Below are 15,316 nucleotides of genomic sequence, written 5' to 3'. Positions count from 1 at the left end.
TAATCAGGTTTGAGAGTGAATATGCTGGAATGAGGAGTTGGTTCCCTAATCCCATCATGTGGATAAAAATACCTGGGGACTTCAAAGGTACAGTTGACTCTTATTAAGGGAAAGGTATGGAGCAAATATTTTTATTTATGCACTGCCAGTCAGCAGAAAAAGATCATGAGTAAAGAAGGAAGTTGCAAACAATCATGAAAGTATGTGATTGGGTGAGTTTTCATTTTATTAGTTGCTGATTAGAATAAGAATATCACTTGACACGTTGGTTTGAGCCAGTTAATAAAGGCCTCCTCTAATTGCATCTAAGTCCCCAGCCCCTTTCTTCTATTCCTAGGGTGTTTCTAATTAAGGGAGAAGACAAAATGTTTTCTGCATTTACAATTCTGAAAATAATTAACATTTGTACATTAGCACTTAAAGATCACAAAACATTGTCAGAAACACTAATTAGACTGTATTATACACCTGGAAGGTAATCAACGATCAAAAGAAATGTGAACTGCTTTAAGGAGGTTTGGCAGACTCTCTTCTGCACATTAGAGAGAACAATTGTTTGATATGATTATCTGAAACTTCAGAGACCTCCATTAAACAGGATGACGTTACTGGAATTGAAAATTTCAGGACCATAATATTAATATGCATGTTTTAAAAAATGTATTTTCCCGTTTGCAATCCAACTTTACTTTCCAATATCCATTTCCTCACTGTGCTAAATCCTATTAGGGTCTGGAAATGCTCCAAGATCCAAAGGATGATATTACCATCATATTGTATGAGACAGGACAAAACATTTCTCATTTTATCCTCTTCACATGATGAGAAGGAGCCCAGAAAAGATGAAGTAATTCATCCTGTGCAGTGAAAAGCGAAACCAAGATTCCTAGGCCTTTGATGCTCAGTAAACTAACCCCACCCACCTTTTAAGATGCATCAGTGCGCTCTTCTCAGGACAGTGTTTGCACAGTTCCCAGAAATTCCCACAGGGCTGGTTGCTAGACATCAGACAGTCATTGCTACCTTAAATTCGATTCAAAATATGCTTATTTAAATAGGAATAAATAAATAAATAAATAAATAGGAATAAAGGGATGAAAACTCACAGATTATAGAAGGAGACAGAACTGCTTACAGAGGATGATCATGAAACTCAAGCCTTAGTGGCATCATGAAAATTGCTGTTATGAAATGCAAAGGGAGAAACTAGTTCCTTCTCAGAAGAGAGGACATTTGAACTAATGTTTGAAAGTAGAATTTCACGGGGCTGGGGCTGTAGCTCAGAAGGAGGCACTGGGTTCGATCCTCAGCACCACATAAAAATAAACAAATAAAATAAAGGCATTCTGTCCATCTATAACTACAAAAAAAAATTTTTTTTTAAAGTAGAATTTCTTTCGGTTATAAAATGTCTGGAGAAAGAAGAGGTAAAAGAGGGGCATTTGACTCGCAGAGCAGAAGCCAATGCACATGAAAACAAGAAAAGTAGCAGGGGCCAGCGGCTCGGAGGCTGAGGCAGGAGGATCGCGAGTTCAAAGCCAGCCTCAGCAAAAAGTGAGGCACTAAGCAACTCAGTGAGACCCTGTCTCCAAATACAATACAAAATAGGCCTGGGGATATGGCTCAGTAGTTGACTTCCCCTGAGTTCAATCCCCATACCAAAAAAAAAAAAAAAAAAAAAAGAAAAAAAAATTTGGCAGGTGGTGAAGATGAAAGATGGGTTGGGGCCATATGGTAAAAGTGATCGTTTTTATTAACAAACGAAAAATCTCTTCACCTAGATTTTGAACTTAGAGGCAGAACCCCCTATTCCACATTTGTTGCATACTTATATCCCCCAAACAGATAACCCGCGAGGTATGGATAGAAACGAATCCCTGTGTCATCGCTGTGAGTCAGTCTATCTGGGAGGGCTGGGTGTGGGTCTCAGACGTACCTGGGGTCCGATCCTGGCTCTTTAATAGCGGTGTGGCTCGGGTTTCCTCCCAGGAAAGCGGAGCTACATATCTCCTAGGATTGGGGGGACGATTAGACGGGGACTGTGCCCAGCAGATGGGCACAGGAGCTTTTCACAAACGCAAACTACAATTAAAGGGCTACAGGGTGCCGCCAGGAGCCACACCGACGCTCTGAGTGCGCTCATTCATTCAACGATCCTCAGCCTCGATTGTGCCTAAAAAGGAAACCCGGGGTGGAAGGATCCACGCAGCGGCCGCGAAGAACAGCATCTGTCGGAGCTGCACGCGGGCCTCAGCCGGACTCCAGAGCCCCCCGCCCCGGCAGAAACGGTAAAAGAGGGGCTGTCCACGGGCGCCGGGGGTCGCTCCCTCCGGCGCTCAGCGCCACTCTCTCCCCGCATCCGGATTCCGTTGTAAACAGCTGTTTGGGTCGGCGAGGGAGTGGCGGGCCTGGAGCCAGCGACCGGAGCGGAGCGGGACGCGCCGGCGGGCGGCCTCGAGGGTGGGCCTCAACCGGCCCGCGGCCCCTGCCTCCTCCTCGCCTCAACCCATCACCGGGCCCCGACCCGACGAGAGAAGGCGAAGAAATGCTGTGCTTTCGACCTCGCGCCTCCTGTGAGGGCCCCGCCAGCCTCCGCGCCCGCGCCCCTCACCTGCCGCGGAGTCGGCGTTCTCCCTCCTGCCGCTCCCGCCGCGAAACAGGCGAGACGGGCGCCGCGGAGGAGGCGGGAGCGATGCGCGGCGGGCAGGGGCGGTTCAGCCTCTACCTCATCGAGGCCGCATCCCTCTCCGCGCCGCGAGCGGTCCTTCCTGTCCGGCTCGGGTGGGCAGCGGCCAGAGCAGCCTCACCTCAGCGTGTGGAAGGGGGAGGTTGCTTTTAGCCGAGAGACGCTTACTCGACGCAGGGCGGCGCCATGTTTTTGTACGGAGAGTCGAGTGATTTTAGGTCTCCTGCTGGCCGAAGGGGCTCGGCACCGGTAGGCGCCATATTTCCGCACGGGGAGGCGGGCCGGTTGCCGGCCAAGGGGTTCCAGTGGGCGGTGCTCGGAGCCGGGAGGCTCCCGCTCCACGCAGGGAGGCGCCATGTTTCCATACGGAAAGGCGAAGGCGCGGCCGGGTGCCAGGCGAAGGGGCGCCTCGAGAGGAGACTGAGGAGGTGCATGAAGTCAGTTAATGGAAGGAAAAAAATCCTTAGAACCAATAGCATTTAAAACCTCCGCCCGTATTTTGAAACTTAAATATTACATCTTTGTAACTAAATTAAGTTTATTCCCCTTCCCTCATTTTGGCTACTAAAAAACCACGCCCACTACCTAAGAGCAGTCTCCGAGGCTCCGACCCGGTTGGATTTTTGAGTCGGTACTTCAGGGGCTGCTGCACGTTGTCCGTAGGAAAAGCAAGACTTCTGGAGAGACTGAAGGCAGCGGGCAAACCGTCTCCTGATGGCTCAGCTCCGTGCAGATCGTTCAGAAGCACGGGGAGCGCTGAGGGCGTTTCAGGTCTTGTCCAGAAAAGGTGGTTTCCCTGATGTATCGTGTTGACACGAGCCTGTTTCAGAGCTTCGTCTCCCTCGGTTCCAAGTAGTGGGCCTGTGACTACCGTGGAGCTGCCTTGCTAAGAGTCGCTGCTCCAAGATAGCTCTGCCTGCAGCAGTAAAATATTAACCTGCAGGAACATAGTTATGGTGCTTAATCTTAAAATATAAAAGGCATGTGACATTTATTTGGTAACAGGGATTGAACCCAGGGGCACTTTACCACTACGTCCCCAGACTTTTTTTTTTTTTTTTTTTAAGGCAAAATCTTACTAAATTGTCAAGAGTTGGGCTGGGGTTGTGGCTTAGCGGTAGAGCGCTTGCCTAGCATGTGCGAGGTCCTGGGTTCGATCCTCAGCATCACATAAAAGTAAATAAAATAAATGCGTTGTGTCCAGCTACAACTGAAAAATAATAAATTGTCAAAAGCCTCCATAAATTATTGAGGCTGGCCTTGAATTTGCCATCTTCATGCCTCAACCTCCGGAATCACAGAGATTACCTGCATGCACCAACATGCCACTGTAGCATGTGACTGCTTTTTTAAAAAAAATAATAATAATAATCTTGGACATAAATGATAAATGCCTTAAAATAAATCTTCTGTACTCAAATGTGTTGTAACTAGAACAAAATTAAGTATTGATGGCTAAGTGCAATACAATGGCCTCAAACCACTTACCAATCAGCACATTATTTTCCCTTTAAAAAAATAACAGTTCTCAGATGAAGGTTTACTTTAGGAGAGGAAAAAAAAATCAAATATTAAAATATTCTGGAAGTGTTAAGAGTCACGAAGAAAACATTGTTGTTCTTCAACCCTGACTACATTTTAGCCTATGGGGGCAAAGAGGCTTCCAAAACTATCACCTGAAAACTCGCAGGGAGTGATGCCAGGCAAGAAATATTACAAGTTTTCTGGATAACTCTTGTGTGTGGCCAAGCTACAATCACCTCCACCCATCAAGTGTCCCCTACCTCCCTTGAAGGATTAGTATAAGCAAGTTTCACTTGGAGCAACATTGACTATACGGCAACCACTCCGATTTCATTTTGAATGATTTACTGTCGGAAGCCATTCTCACACGTGACTGGGTGACTCCCGGTTAGGGTCTGAGGCGCTCTGGCTGTGTCGGAGCTTTCCCGGCCCTCTCCTGATGAGAGAACCTGTCCGTGTGGGGGTGTAACTGACCACTGACCCCGGGGGCCCAATCACTGACCCTGACCTTGGAGTGCGGCCCCCCTTCAACCTTCATTGGATGGAATTCTCCCCTGAATTTCTTGCTCCCCAATAAAAGGCTACTCCCTGGCGTGCTCTCTCTCTCTCTCTCCTGCTAGCCCTGAGTAATCCTTGCTGCCCTGCCGGGCGGTTAGTGGAGGGAACCAGAGAGGGGAGCCGTCTCGGACCTGGTCATAGAAAAAGGTAACTGAGTCTGTGTGTTTATTTCGATCTCGCTAGCTAACTTTTATGCCAAGAACCTCATTAATGAAACCATTGCGCTGGCCGCATGGTAGAATTGGCGCCCACGAGGGGGGCATTCTAGATTAGCTAGATTGAGTGGGAGCGCGCTATAAAGATAAAGAAAAAAGTAAAGATAAAGGAAATAGTGACAATTTGGGTCACAAAAGGAAGTGGTGACAATTTGGGTCACAAAAGTACCTTAAGATATTGAAGGAAAGAGACGTTAAATTAATTAAAATGGGAAATTCAACTTCTACGGATAAGGAAATGTATCTGACTATTTTAGACAGTATAATTAATCAGAAAGGAAAACAGATAAAGAAAGCTCAGTTATTACAATTCTTAGAGATTGTAGGTAAATATTGTCCTTGGTTTTGTGAACAAGAGTCTCCAAATTTACTTACTTGGGAGAAATTAGGAAGAAAGTTACAAAAGGTCTGTCTTTCAAATGAATTACCTGGAGGCATAGATAATATTCAGAGAACCTGGACGGCCTTGGAAGTTTGTCTTTTTGAATATATGGGCCAGAATTCGTGGCCCCCTGAAGACCTGCTAAAAGGCATTCAACGGGCCATCAAGTCTATTCAAATGGAAAATCCGCCTGAGGCTACGTTAATTCCTTTTCCTTTAAGCCGCTTAAAAACGAAGGCGCTAGGGGCCAGGCCCAAAGTTAAAAATGTAAATTTAAACTTGCAAAGTCAGGTTACTCGGCCGGGAGATTATGGAGAGCAACATCAGAAAGGAGATACCTCCGAGGTCCTAGAGAGCCCTCCAAGGGAGGTAGACAATCTTCCTGGAGAGGAAAATCCGGAAGAGATTCCTAGAGGGGCTCAGAGTTCCTCTCAGCCACGTGACTTAGAAGCCCAAATTCAAAATGGTGATAGCGCAGAATCCGACCTTGTCTCAGAGTCAGAGGGAGAAGAATCAGATGTTGAAATTCGGGATTTACAGAGAAATTTCGACAGGCTGCGTTTAACACCGCCTGCCCAGGCTACTCAAATTCGGCCCATACCCGCTAAAAGAACAAAGTTTAACAGGTACGCTGGATTAACGATGACCTTTCTTACCCCATTCCAGCGAGGTATTAAGAAGGCTCAGGAATTGGGGGAGGATACTAGTGGCTTTCAACTTTTTCCCGTTTTTGAGCAAGTTAATGAGCAAGATCAGAGAGTTAGAGTTCATGCTGTAATTCCTTTTAAAACCATTAAGGAACTAAAAAGTGCATGTGAGACGTACGGTCCAAATTCGCCTTTCGTACAGAGTCTGATAGATAATATTTGCTCCCAGCCCCTTCCTCCTAGCGACTGGATTTCTGTAGCCAGATCCTGTCTGAGCGGGGGAGATTTCTTGCTCTGGAGAACTTATTGGACTGATTTTTGTACTGAACAGGCAGAACTGAATAGGAAACGTAATATAGAAACACCAGTCGAAATGTTTTTAGGGACAGGTGAATTTGCTGACTTAGAAAGGCAGTTAAATTATGACTTTGTAATATACAATCAAATAACTGATTGTGCAAAGCGTGCCTGGAGACAAATAGTCTCTAAGGACCAATCCAATTTAGTTCTTACCAAAATCAGGCAAGGTGCCAATGAACATTATTCAGATTTTGTAGCCCGATTGTACCAGGCTGCAAACAGGTCGATCGGAGATCCAGGAGCCAGTGAATTCATAGTCAGACAACTAGCATTTGAAAACGCAAATAAGTACTGTCAAGATATTCTCCGACCGCACCGTAAGAAAGGCACAGTTTCTGAGTTCATTCGCTTGTGTTCTGATGTGGACTCTACACATTTACAGACTGTAGCTTTAGCCGCAGCCCTAAAAGAAACCTTAAAGCCACAGGATTTAGGGCGAAAACCCCGCGGAAAATGTTACGTTTGTGGGAAAAACAATCATTTTGCGCGGGAGTGTCGCATGCGCAAGTTCAGGACTCCATCTACTGGCGATAATAGATATTGCAGGACTCGATCCCACATGGCGGATCCAGATGGCGCGGATCAGCCCGCCTTCTCGCCATCATTTCCTCCTAGCGGGAGGACAAAAAACTTCCGGTCGGCCCCTCCCCGGGCCGAGCAACAATACGGGGAATTCGAGGAGAGGTCGCACAGTGTGACGTCACTGGCGCCGACCAGGACAGCCCGCGATTTTTTCCGGAGGGATTTTTACCAGAACGTAGATCGCAGACAGTTTTCTTAGGGCCTTCAAGGACAATTGAATTGAGTCCTGAATCAGGACCAGAACAAATCCCTACTGGGATTTTCGGGCCGCTTCCTGATAATACTATAGGTTTAATTTTGGGACGTAATAATTTAAAGGGAGCCATTGAGGTAGTACCTGGTGTGATAGATTCAGATTTTAAAGGACAATTAAAGGTTACTGTAAGATCCAATTATGCCCTAAGGCTCACTCCAAGAGATACATTTGCCCAATTAATTTTATTGCCCTGTGATGCAGGGAGACACCTGCCGGTAGGTTCAGCTTCTAAGCCGCCGGACAGAGTATACTGGTCACAGTTAGTACGACAAGAGCGTCCTTTATTAGAACTTAAAATTAATAATAAAAAATTCCTCGGAATAATTGACACAGGGGCTGATATCTCTATTCTTTCCAGTAGATTTTGGCCAAGAAACTGGCCTTTACACGTAGCGCCAGCTAACCTAGAGGGCATAGGGCAGATTTCACAGCCCGCTCAAAGTGCCAACTATCTCCATTGGAAAGATTCCGATGGAAACAGTGGAGTATTCAAGCCTTATGTGTTAGAGACTTTACCAGCTAATCTATGGGGAAGAGATATTTTAACCAAAATGGGATTATTATTAGTTACTCCTAACTCTATGAGATCAGTTGAGGAAGTTAGTCAGAGATATTTTCCTGGAGATGATAGGGAGACCCATCAGGAAGAGTATCTGTTTACAAACCAGTCTCCACGACAAAGATTAGTAAATGCTCCAAGCCAAAATTTTTATTAGGGGCCCTGAGTACTTCCCCGATCCCTAAGACAGCTGAAAAAATCACTTGGCTCACAGAGGAGCCTATATGGATTTCTCAGTGGCCCATCTCAGGGGAAAAGCTTAAAATAATTCATAGGTTAGTTGAGGAACAACTTCAGGCTGGTCATATAGAACCAACGCTTAGTCCTTGGAACACACCTATTTTTGTTATTAAGAAAAAGTCAGGAAATTGGAGATTGCTGCAGGATTTAAGGGCAATAAATCATGCAATTCAGCCTATGGGATCCTTACAGCCAGGACTTCCCTCTCCCACAGCCATTCCTTTAGATTATAGCTTGATGGTAATAGATTTAAAAGACTGTTTTTTCTCTATAAGGTTACATCCTAGAGATTGTGAGAGATTTGCTTTCACTGTCCCAACAATTAATTTTAAGGAACCTGTTAAAAGATATTGCTGGAAAGTACTCCCACAGGGAATGCGTAATAGTCCTACTCTGTGCCAAAAATACGTAGACCAGGCGATAGATCCCATAAGAAGTAGCTTTCCTGATGCATATATTATTCATTTTATGGATGATATATTATTGGCTCATGCTAATTCAGAGGTACTTTCAGAAATTTTTACTCAGTTAGAGACTTCGCTTACAGCAATGGGTTTATGCATAGCTCCTCAAAAAATTCAAAAAGTGTCACCTTTTCAATATCTAGGTCAGATAATTCAAGGACGTACAATCCGTCCTCAAAATCTTCAGATAAGAATTAAGGAGTTACATACCCTTAATGATTTTCAAAAGCTATTAGGAGATATTAATTGGCTGAGGCCATCCTTAAAACTAACTACTTCTGAGTTAAGTCCTTTATTTCAGATATTACAAGGAAATCCTTCTCCAACCTCTCCACGTCAGCTAACTTTAGAGGCTAAAACAGCTTTAAGAAAAGTTGAAAATGCAATTAAAAATGCACAGCTTACTAGAGTTGATCCTAAGGAAATGGTGTATTTATTAATATTTCCAACTAAACATACACCAACAGGAGCCATATGGCAAAAATTAGGAGTTATTGAGTGGATTTATTTATCCCACTCCCCTCAGAAAACATTAATTCCTTTTCATGATTCTATAGCTCAGTTAGTAATTAAGGGTAGAACTAGGATTTTACAATTAATTGGATCTGAACCTGATATCATAATTATTCCATTTTCTGTTCAACAGATTAATTGGCTTTTTCAAACCTCTAGCCCATGGCAAATAGCTTTTGCTGATTTTCCTGGCCAGATAGATAGTCACTATCCTCGTGATAAGATTATACAATTTGCATCATTAACGTCACTTATTTTTCCAAAGATTGTACGTGCCCATCCTATAGATGAAGCCTTATCAGTGTTCACTGATGGATCAAGTTCAGGTAAAGCAGGATTTTATAGTCGTGTTCACACAGAGGTAATACAAACTTCTTATACTTCTGCCCAAAGAGCAGAGCTTCAAGCTCTGATTTGTGCCTTAACTTACTTTGCAAATGAGCCTATTAATATTTATTCTGACAGCTTATATGCAGTCGGAGTTACTAAAAATATTGAAACTTCAGTTATTGGGTATACTTCATCACAAGAGTTATTTAAATTATTTCATAATTTACAAAAGGCAGTGCTAATGCGGAAATATCCATGTTTCATAGGACATATACGAGCTCATACTAATCTTCCAGGACCTTTAGCTTCAGGTAATAACAAAATTGACAGACTCGTAGCTTTTTGTCAACAGATGTCTTCATATGACTGTGCACTAGCTTCCCATTCCTTGCATCATCAAAATGCTTCTAGCTTACGTAAAAAATTTAATATTACTAGAGAACAAGCTCGTCAGATTGTAAGCCAATGCCCTAAGTGTGTTATTCACACTCCATCTCTGCCATCAGGGGTAAATCCCCGTGGATTAAAACCAAATCAAATCTGGCAAATGGACGTAACTCATATTCCTCAATTTGGTAAGCAGTGTTATGTGCATGTCATAGTGGACACTTATTCTAGATTTATTTTTGCCACAGCACGTACTAAGGAAAATTCTCAAAATGTAATTTCTCATTGCCTAGCAGCTTTTTCTGTTTTAGGATGCCCTATGCAGATTAAAACAGATAATGCTCCAGCTTATGTGAGCTCTTCTTTTCAACAATTTTGTCAAGAGTTTAAAATTAATCATAAAACAGGAATTCCTTATAACCCCCAAGGTCAAGCCATTGTAGAACGAGCTCATTTATCTATTAAACTTCAATTACAAAAATTAAAAAGGGGGGATAAGCTTATGACTCCCCAAAATAGCCTTAATCATGCCTTGTTTGTTTTAAATTTTTTAAACTGTGACGCAGAAGGTCACACTGCTGCTGAGAGACAAATGTCTCCCTCAGTAACAGGCCCTTTAGGCAGAGTTTTGTGGAAAGATTTACAAACCGGTCAGTGGAAGGGCCCAGACCCGGTGATTATATGGGGCAGAGGGCATGCTTGTATTTTCCCAGAAAATTCTTCTCGTCCTATTTGGGTGCCTGAACGTGCTATCAGACATGGAAGAGATAGAACCCAGATTGAAGCGACTGAGGATCGACCCAGAGGAGCCCCCATCCAGAAGGAGGAGATATCGGAAAAGGATGAAGAAAGACCAGATTGACCCAGCCAAAAAGCTGATTTCATGGGAAGACGTGAAGAAGCTAACAACCCAGGCTTCCCGAATACTTCGAGACCTAGGAAAAAACAGGACCCCAATGATGATGGTAACAACAGTAATTGCCCTACTGGGCTGTCAGGTAAAGGGGGATCAAGTAGACACTTACTGGATCCACCCCTGGTACACCCAGCTGTGTGGACTGGAAAATCTATTCCAGTATTTACTAATGACTCATTCATGATGGGAGGATTTACAGATACTCATATTACTCCCAATCATGTGACTAGATTTAATTATTCTGGCTATAGTGCCCAATTACCCTTGTGTTGGTCCCACGATAAACATGCTGGCTGTCTGAAAGTATCATTCGAAGAAAAGACAGCGATTGGTAGACCTAGACTGACAAATAATTCTATTTATGGAGATTTAAAGCCTAATACTAGATCAGTAATTAAGATGGGACTTTCCCATAATAAGCCAGTCATTTCTGCCAAACCTCCACGGATACACCACTGTCCAAATAGTTCTACAATTGAGATTGGCACCTTTCCTAAATGGATGGATTGTATAAATCCCTTTCCTGTACAACATAAGGTGTCTAAAGATAGTGGGTATATTTTAGACTGGTCTCCAAAAATTGATAAGAGACAATTACGAAGAAATTCTGCTATGACACCTGCAGGATTTGTTAGTAATATTTTGACTTATAGTAAAGGTGGTGTTCAAAAAGATATTTGGCGTTTAATTGCTGCCTCAGAATTCTTACATTTTACAGACAAACCCTTACCAAGATTTATTGGCAAGAACTGTAAAGAGGGATCTTGCTATGGCTTACGAGCTTGTGTCCAATCTCCTTATGTTTTAATTATTGGAAATGTAAAAGTTAAATGGATAGATGACAGATATATTGTTACTTGTAAAAAATGTAACCTAACCAATTGCATTACTAGGTATAATGGAGGAAAAGGAGTGCTGATACTTCATCAGCCCTCTTTTGTTTTATTACCTGCTAATATTTCAGAGCCATGGTATGCTGATGCTGGTTTACAAGTCTTACAGCAAATTCATGCCCAGCTGGCAAGACCTAAACGTGCTATTGGAGTTATAATTGTTGGTGTTTTGGCGCTAGTCTCTTTTATTGCATCAACTGTCTCTGCGTCTCTGACATTGTCTCAGAATATTCAGCATGCAAAATTTCTTAATAATTTAGCTCAAAATACTTCCAAGGCTCTGCGTAATCAAGTAAATATTGATGAAAAGATTGAAACTAAATTAAACGCCTTAGAGGCAACTGTTATTGACATAGGTAATGAACTTTCAGCCTTAAAATTTAAAGAAAGGCTTAAATGCCATGCTAATTATAAGTATGTGTGTGTTACAGCTGCCAAGTACAATGCTTCTCTCTGGGATTGGGAGAAGGTTAAAAACCATTTGTTAGGTATTTGGCAAAATAGTAATAATAGCTTGGATATTCTGGAACTTCATCACCATATCCAAGACATTCAAAATAATAGAGCTGATTTTTCAGATCCTTCTTCTTTGGCTAACCAAATATTGAAGGAGTTAAATGGATTCAACCCTGGAAATATTCTCAAACACTCGGCCTGGTACATTATTGGATTATTTTCTTTGCTGCTAATTCTTTATTGCGTTGTAATTGTAGGATGGCGAGTCTTCAGAACAAGAATGCAGAAACTCCAGAGAGTGAACCGCGGCCTCATTTTTGCGAAAAGAAAGGGGGAATATGTCGGAAGCCATTCTCACACGTGACTGGGTGACTCCCGGTTAGGGTCTGAGGCGCTCTGGCTGTGTCGGAGCTTTCCCGGCCCTCTCCTGATGAGAGAACCTGTCCGTGTGGGGGTGTAACTGACCACTGACCCCGGAGGCCCAATCACTGACCCTGACCTTGGAGTGCGGCTCCCCCTTCAACCTTCATTGGATGGAATTATCCCCTGAATTTCTTGCTCCCCAATAAAAGGCTACTCCCTGGCGTGCTCTCTCTCTCTCTCTCCTGCTAGCCCTGAGTAATCCTTGCTGCCCTGCCGGGCGGTTAGTGGAGGGAACCAGAGAGGGGAGCCGTCTCGGACCTGGTCATAGAAAAAGGTAACTGAGTCTGTGTGTTTATTTCGATCTCGCTAGCTAACTTTTATGCCAAGAACCTCATTAATGAAACCATTGCGCTGGCCGCATGGTAGAATTTACCTGTAATCTTTTGATGTATTCTGAACCATTTCCTTTAAGTACATTGATACATGTTCCAGTTGGCTCTCTGGCTGCAAGGACTGGAAAGAACTACTGAAAGGCAAAAGGAGTTCACTGCGAGGCTATCTAGGAATTGGGAGGAGAAAGGTGGCAGCCGCTGTAGAGGTGAGTTGCTACTCTGTCACCACCCTGGAACACACAAAATCTTTCATCACATCTCTGCTTCTGTCTCCCCCACAATTTAGATTTACCTGTATGGAACAACTGACCAAGCTGATGTTTGCAGTCTCGTTAGCTTGTAGGAAGGCTGCCCTTGGATGAGGTGCTCAGCACTCGTCTGCTCTGCTAAGGTGATGGCGAGGCTCACAGTCACCTAGGCATCAGGTGGACACGTGGGCATGGGTTTCTAGGAAGGCATCATGAATAAATGAGGGCTATAGCTGACAATAACTGATGGTTCCAGTAACCCAGGAGGGTTGCCCAAGGCATGCAGGGTAGCATTAAACTGTGCCTTAAAACTTTAATAATGCTTGTAAACATCCAGTTTTTTTAGAATTTTATTCTATCCTAATGAAGTTTTGAGGGAAACATTTCAATCATGTTTTCCATGAAATTATTCTGTCAAAATGTTGCTTCTTTTAGAAGCATGAATATCACTAACCAGTTAGTTCTGCCTTCCCCTGAAGGTGTTAAGTTTGGTTGCCAAATAATCATGCTAATTATGTGCAAAATAAAGATTGAAAGTCAGATAGTACAGTTGTTCTGCCAACAATGTTGGTCTCACCAGTTTCAGCTTGTTTTGAAAACTTGCTCACATTTAAGTTATGAACTCTTTTTCTTTTTCACCTAATTGTAAAGAAAGCTGCTACCCCACCTTCTTCCTATACAAAAAAACCTGACTTTCCCTGCTTTATTAAAATTGGTATCATAGATTATACATTGTGGATATTAATATTAGTCCTCAGCCTTCCTTTTGGAGACTAGCCAGCATCAGTTACACCAGAAAATGAAAGATTACTTTTCTAGCAGAATACTATGCATTGTTTGTTTTCCTCTCATTAAAAGTCTGAGTTAAAATATAAAATCCCAGCTCATAATAAGCTAAAAGGTTAAAATAAGGATGAACAATTTCAATTTGTATTGCAATTTTTTTCAAATTGTGCTGTATTGCTTCTTTATCAAATACATTGTGACAGTTGCTCCAGAATAACCATGAACTTGTTTAAAAAGTTGTTAAAAACTTTAGCTCTAGTGACCAATTAATAAGAAATATGGGACACAAAGGAACATGATAAAGGACAGGCTAGGCAAAATCCAGACTGTGAGAAACTCAAGGACAAATGACCAGGTTTATTTGACAGGAGAGATAGACAAGGAAAAGGAGGATGGAGGGAGGGAGAACCAACAAAGAGCAACTTAAGAAGCACATTATGGATGTTGTTTCACTCTTTGAACAAACTGTCAAAATCATTTGTGATCATCAGAAAATTTGAGCATTAAATGCATATTTGATAATAAAAATTACAGTTGTATGAGTGAAGATGACATTGTGGTTATTTTTAAATGTTCTTATCTTTTGGTCATAGTCACTGAAGTTGTTTTTTTTTTTTTTTTAACAGGAAGTGAGATATCTGAAATTTGTTGGGGGCAATGGGTGAGGAAATAGAAAAATTGGCCAGAAGTAGACAATTGTAGATATTGGTTGATGGGTACATGGGCAAGTTCATTATTCCACTCTCCCCACATTTCTGTTTGAAATCTCCCACAAGAAGTTTAAAAAGATGAAGTTTTCAGGCCGAGATTGTGGCTCAGCGGTAGAGCACTTACTAGCATGTGTGAGGCACTGGGTTTGAGTCTCAGCACCACATATAAATGAATAAAATAAAGGTCCATCAATGTCTAAAAAAAATATTTTAAAAGTAGATGTTTTCAGAAATATTAGGGTGGTCTGATTTTTTTTTGCTTGTCTACAATTTATTGGTAATAAGCAAATACATTTTATCATAGACTGTTTCTTCTATCTTGTAACTTTAAGGAATATCATTTAAAACACAAGTCATACTAGTCTATTAATTTGTAATTACAGACTTTTTCACTTTTAAGTACATTCTTATATAAACACTACTTGTCATATCTTGTTGGGGACCGCAAATCAAGTCAAAATGGCGCCTGGCAGTTTGCCAGGAGGAGTGGTTTGTGAGGCAACGCCACCAAGCCATTAAGATGGTGGGAATTCCTTATTGGCTGACTGCTGTATCTAGATGATAACTGAGTCAAGCTGTGTGTAATCAGGTATATGTACCTCTGCTGTTCTGCAATAAAGCGGCTCTTGCTACCTTGAGTGTCCGCTCAGTTCCTGCTGAGTTCCCCCGCAATAAAGCAGTTCCTGCTTCAACCTTCAAGTTGCTTGTCACCTCCCGGTTATTTTGCCTAGCCGGATTGCGGCATCATCTAAATCCCTATGGTGTTCTATAAAGCACTGGGCATAATAGCTATAAACCAACTACCTAAGAGATGCCAGTACTCAACAGCACTACACCATCTAACCAATA

The 15,316-nt window shown here is 42.6% G+C and overlaps 1 protein-coding gene across 2 annotated transcripts in view; it reads right to left on the bottom strand.

The window, feature by feature from the left end:
- Tcp11l1 (t-complex 11 like 1) overlaps positions 1-2,939 on the bottom strand; it is a 48,338-nt gene extending 45,399 nt beyond the window's left edge. For both annotated transcript variants that reach the window (XR_013090421.1, XM_076847019.1), the window contains exon 1: positions 2,612-2,939. The gene's annotated coding sequence lies outside the window, so the exon portion shown is untranslated. The remainder of the gene's footprint in view (positions 1-2,611) is intronic.
- Between the last annotated feature and the right edge of the window lie 12,377 nt (positions 2,940-15,316).

The sequence above is a fragment of the Callospermophilus lateralis genome, chromosome 2, assembly GCF_048772815.1.
Source record: "Callospermophilus lateralis isolate mCalLat2 chromosome 2, mCalLat2.hap1, whole genome shotgun sequence".
In the NCBI taxonomy this organism is placed as follows: Eukaryota; Metazoa; Chordata; class Mammalia; order Rodentia; family Sciuridae; genus Callospermophilus; species Callospermophilus lateralis.
This window is presented reverse-complemented; position numbering and strand designations above follow the sequence as displayed.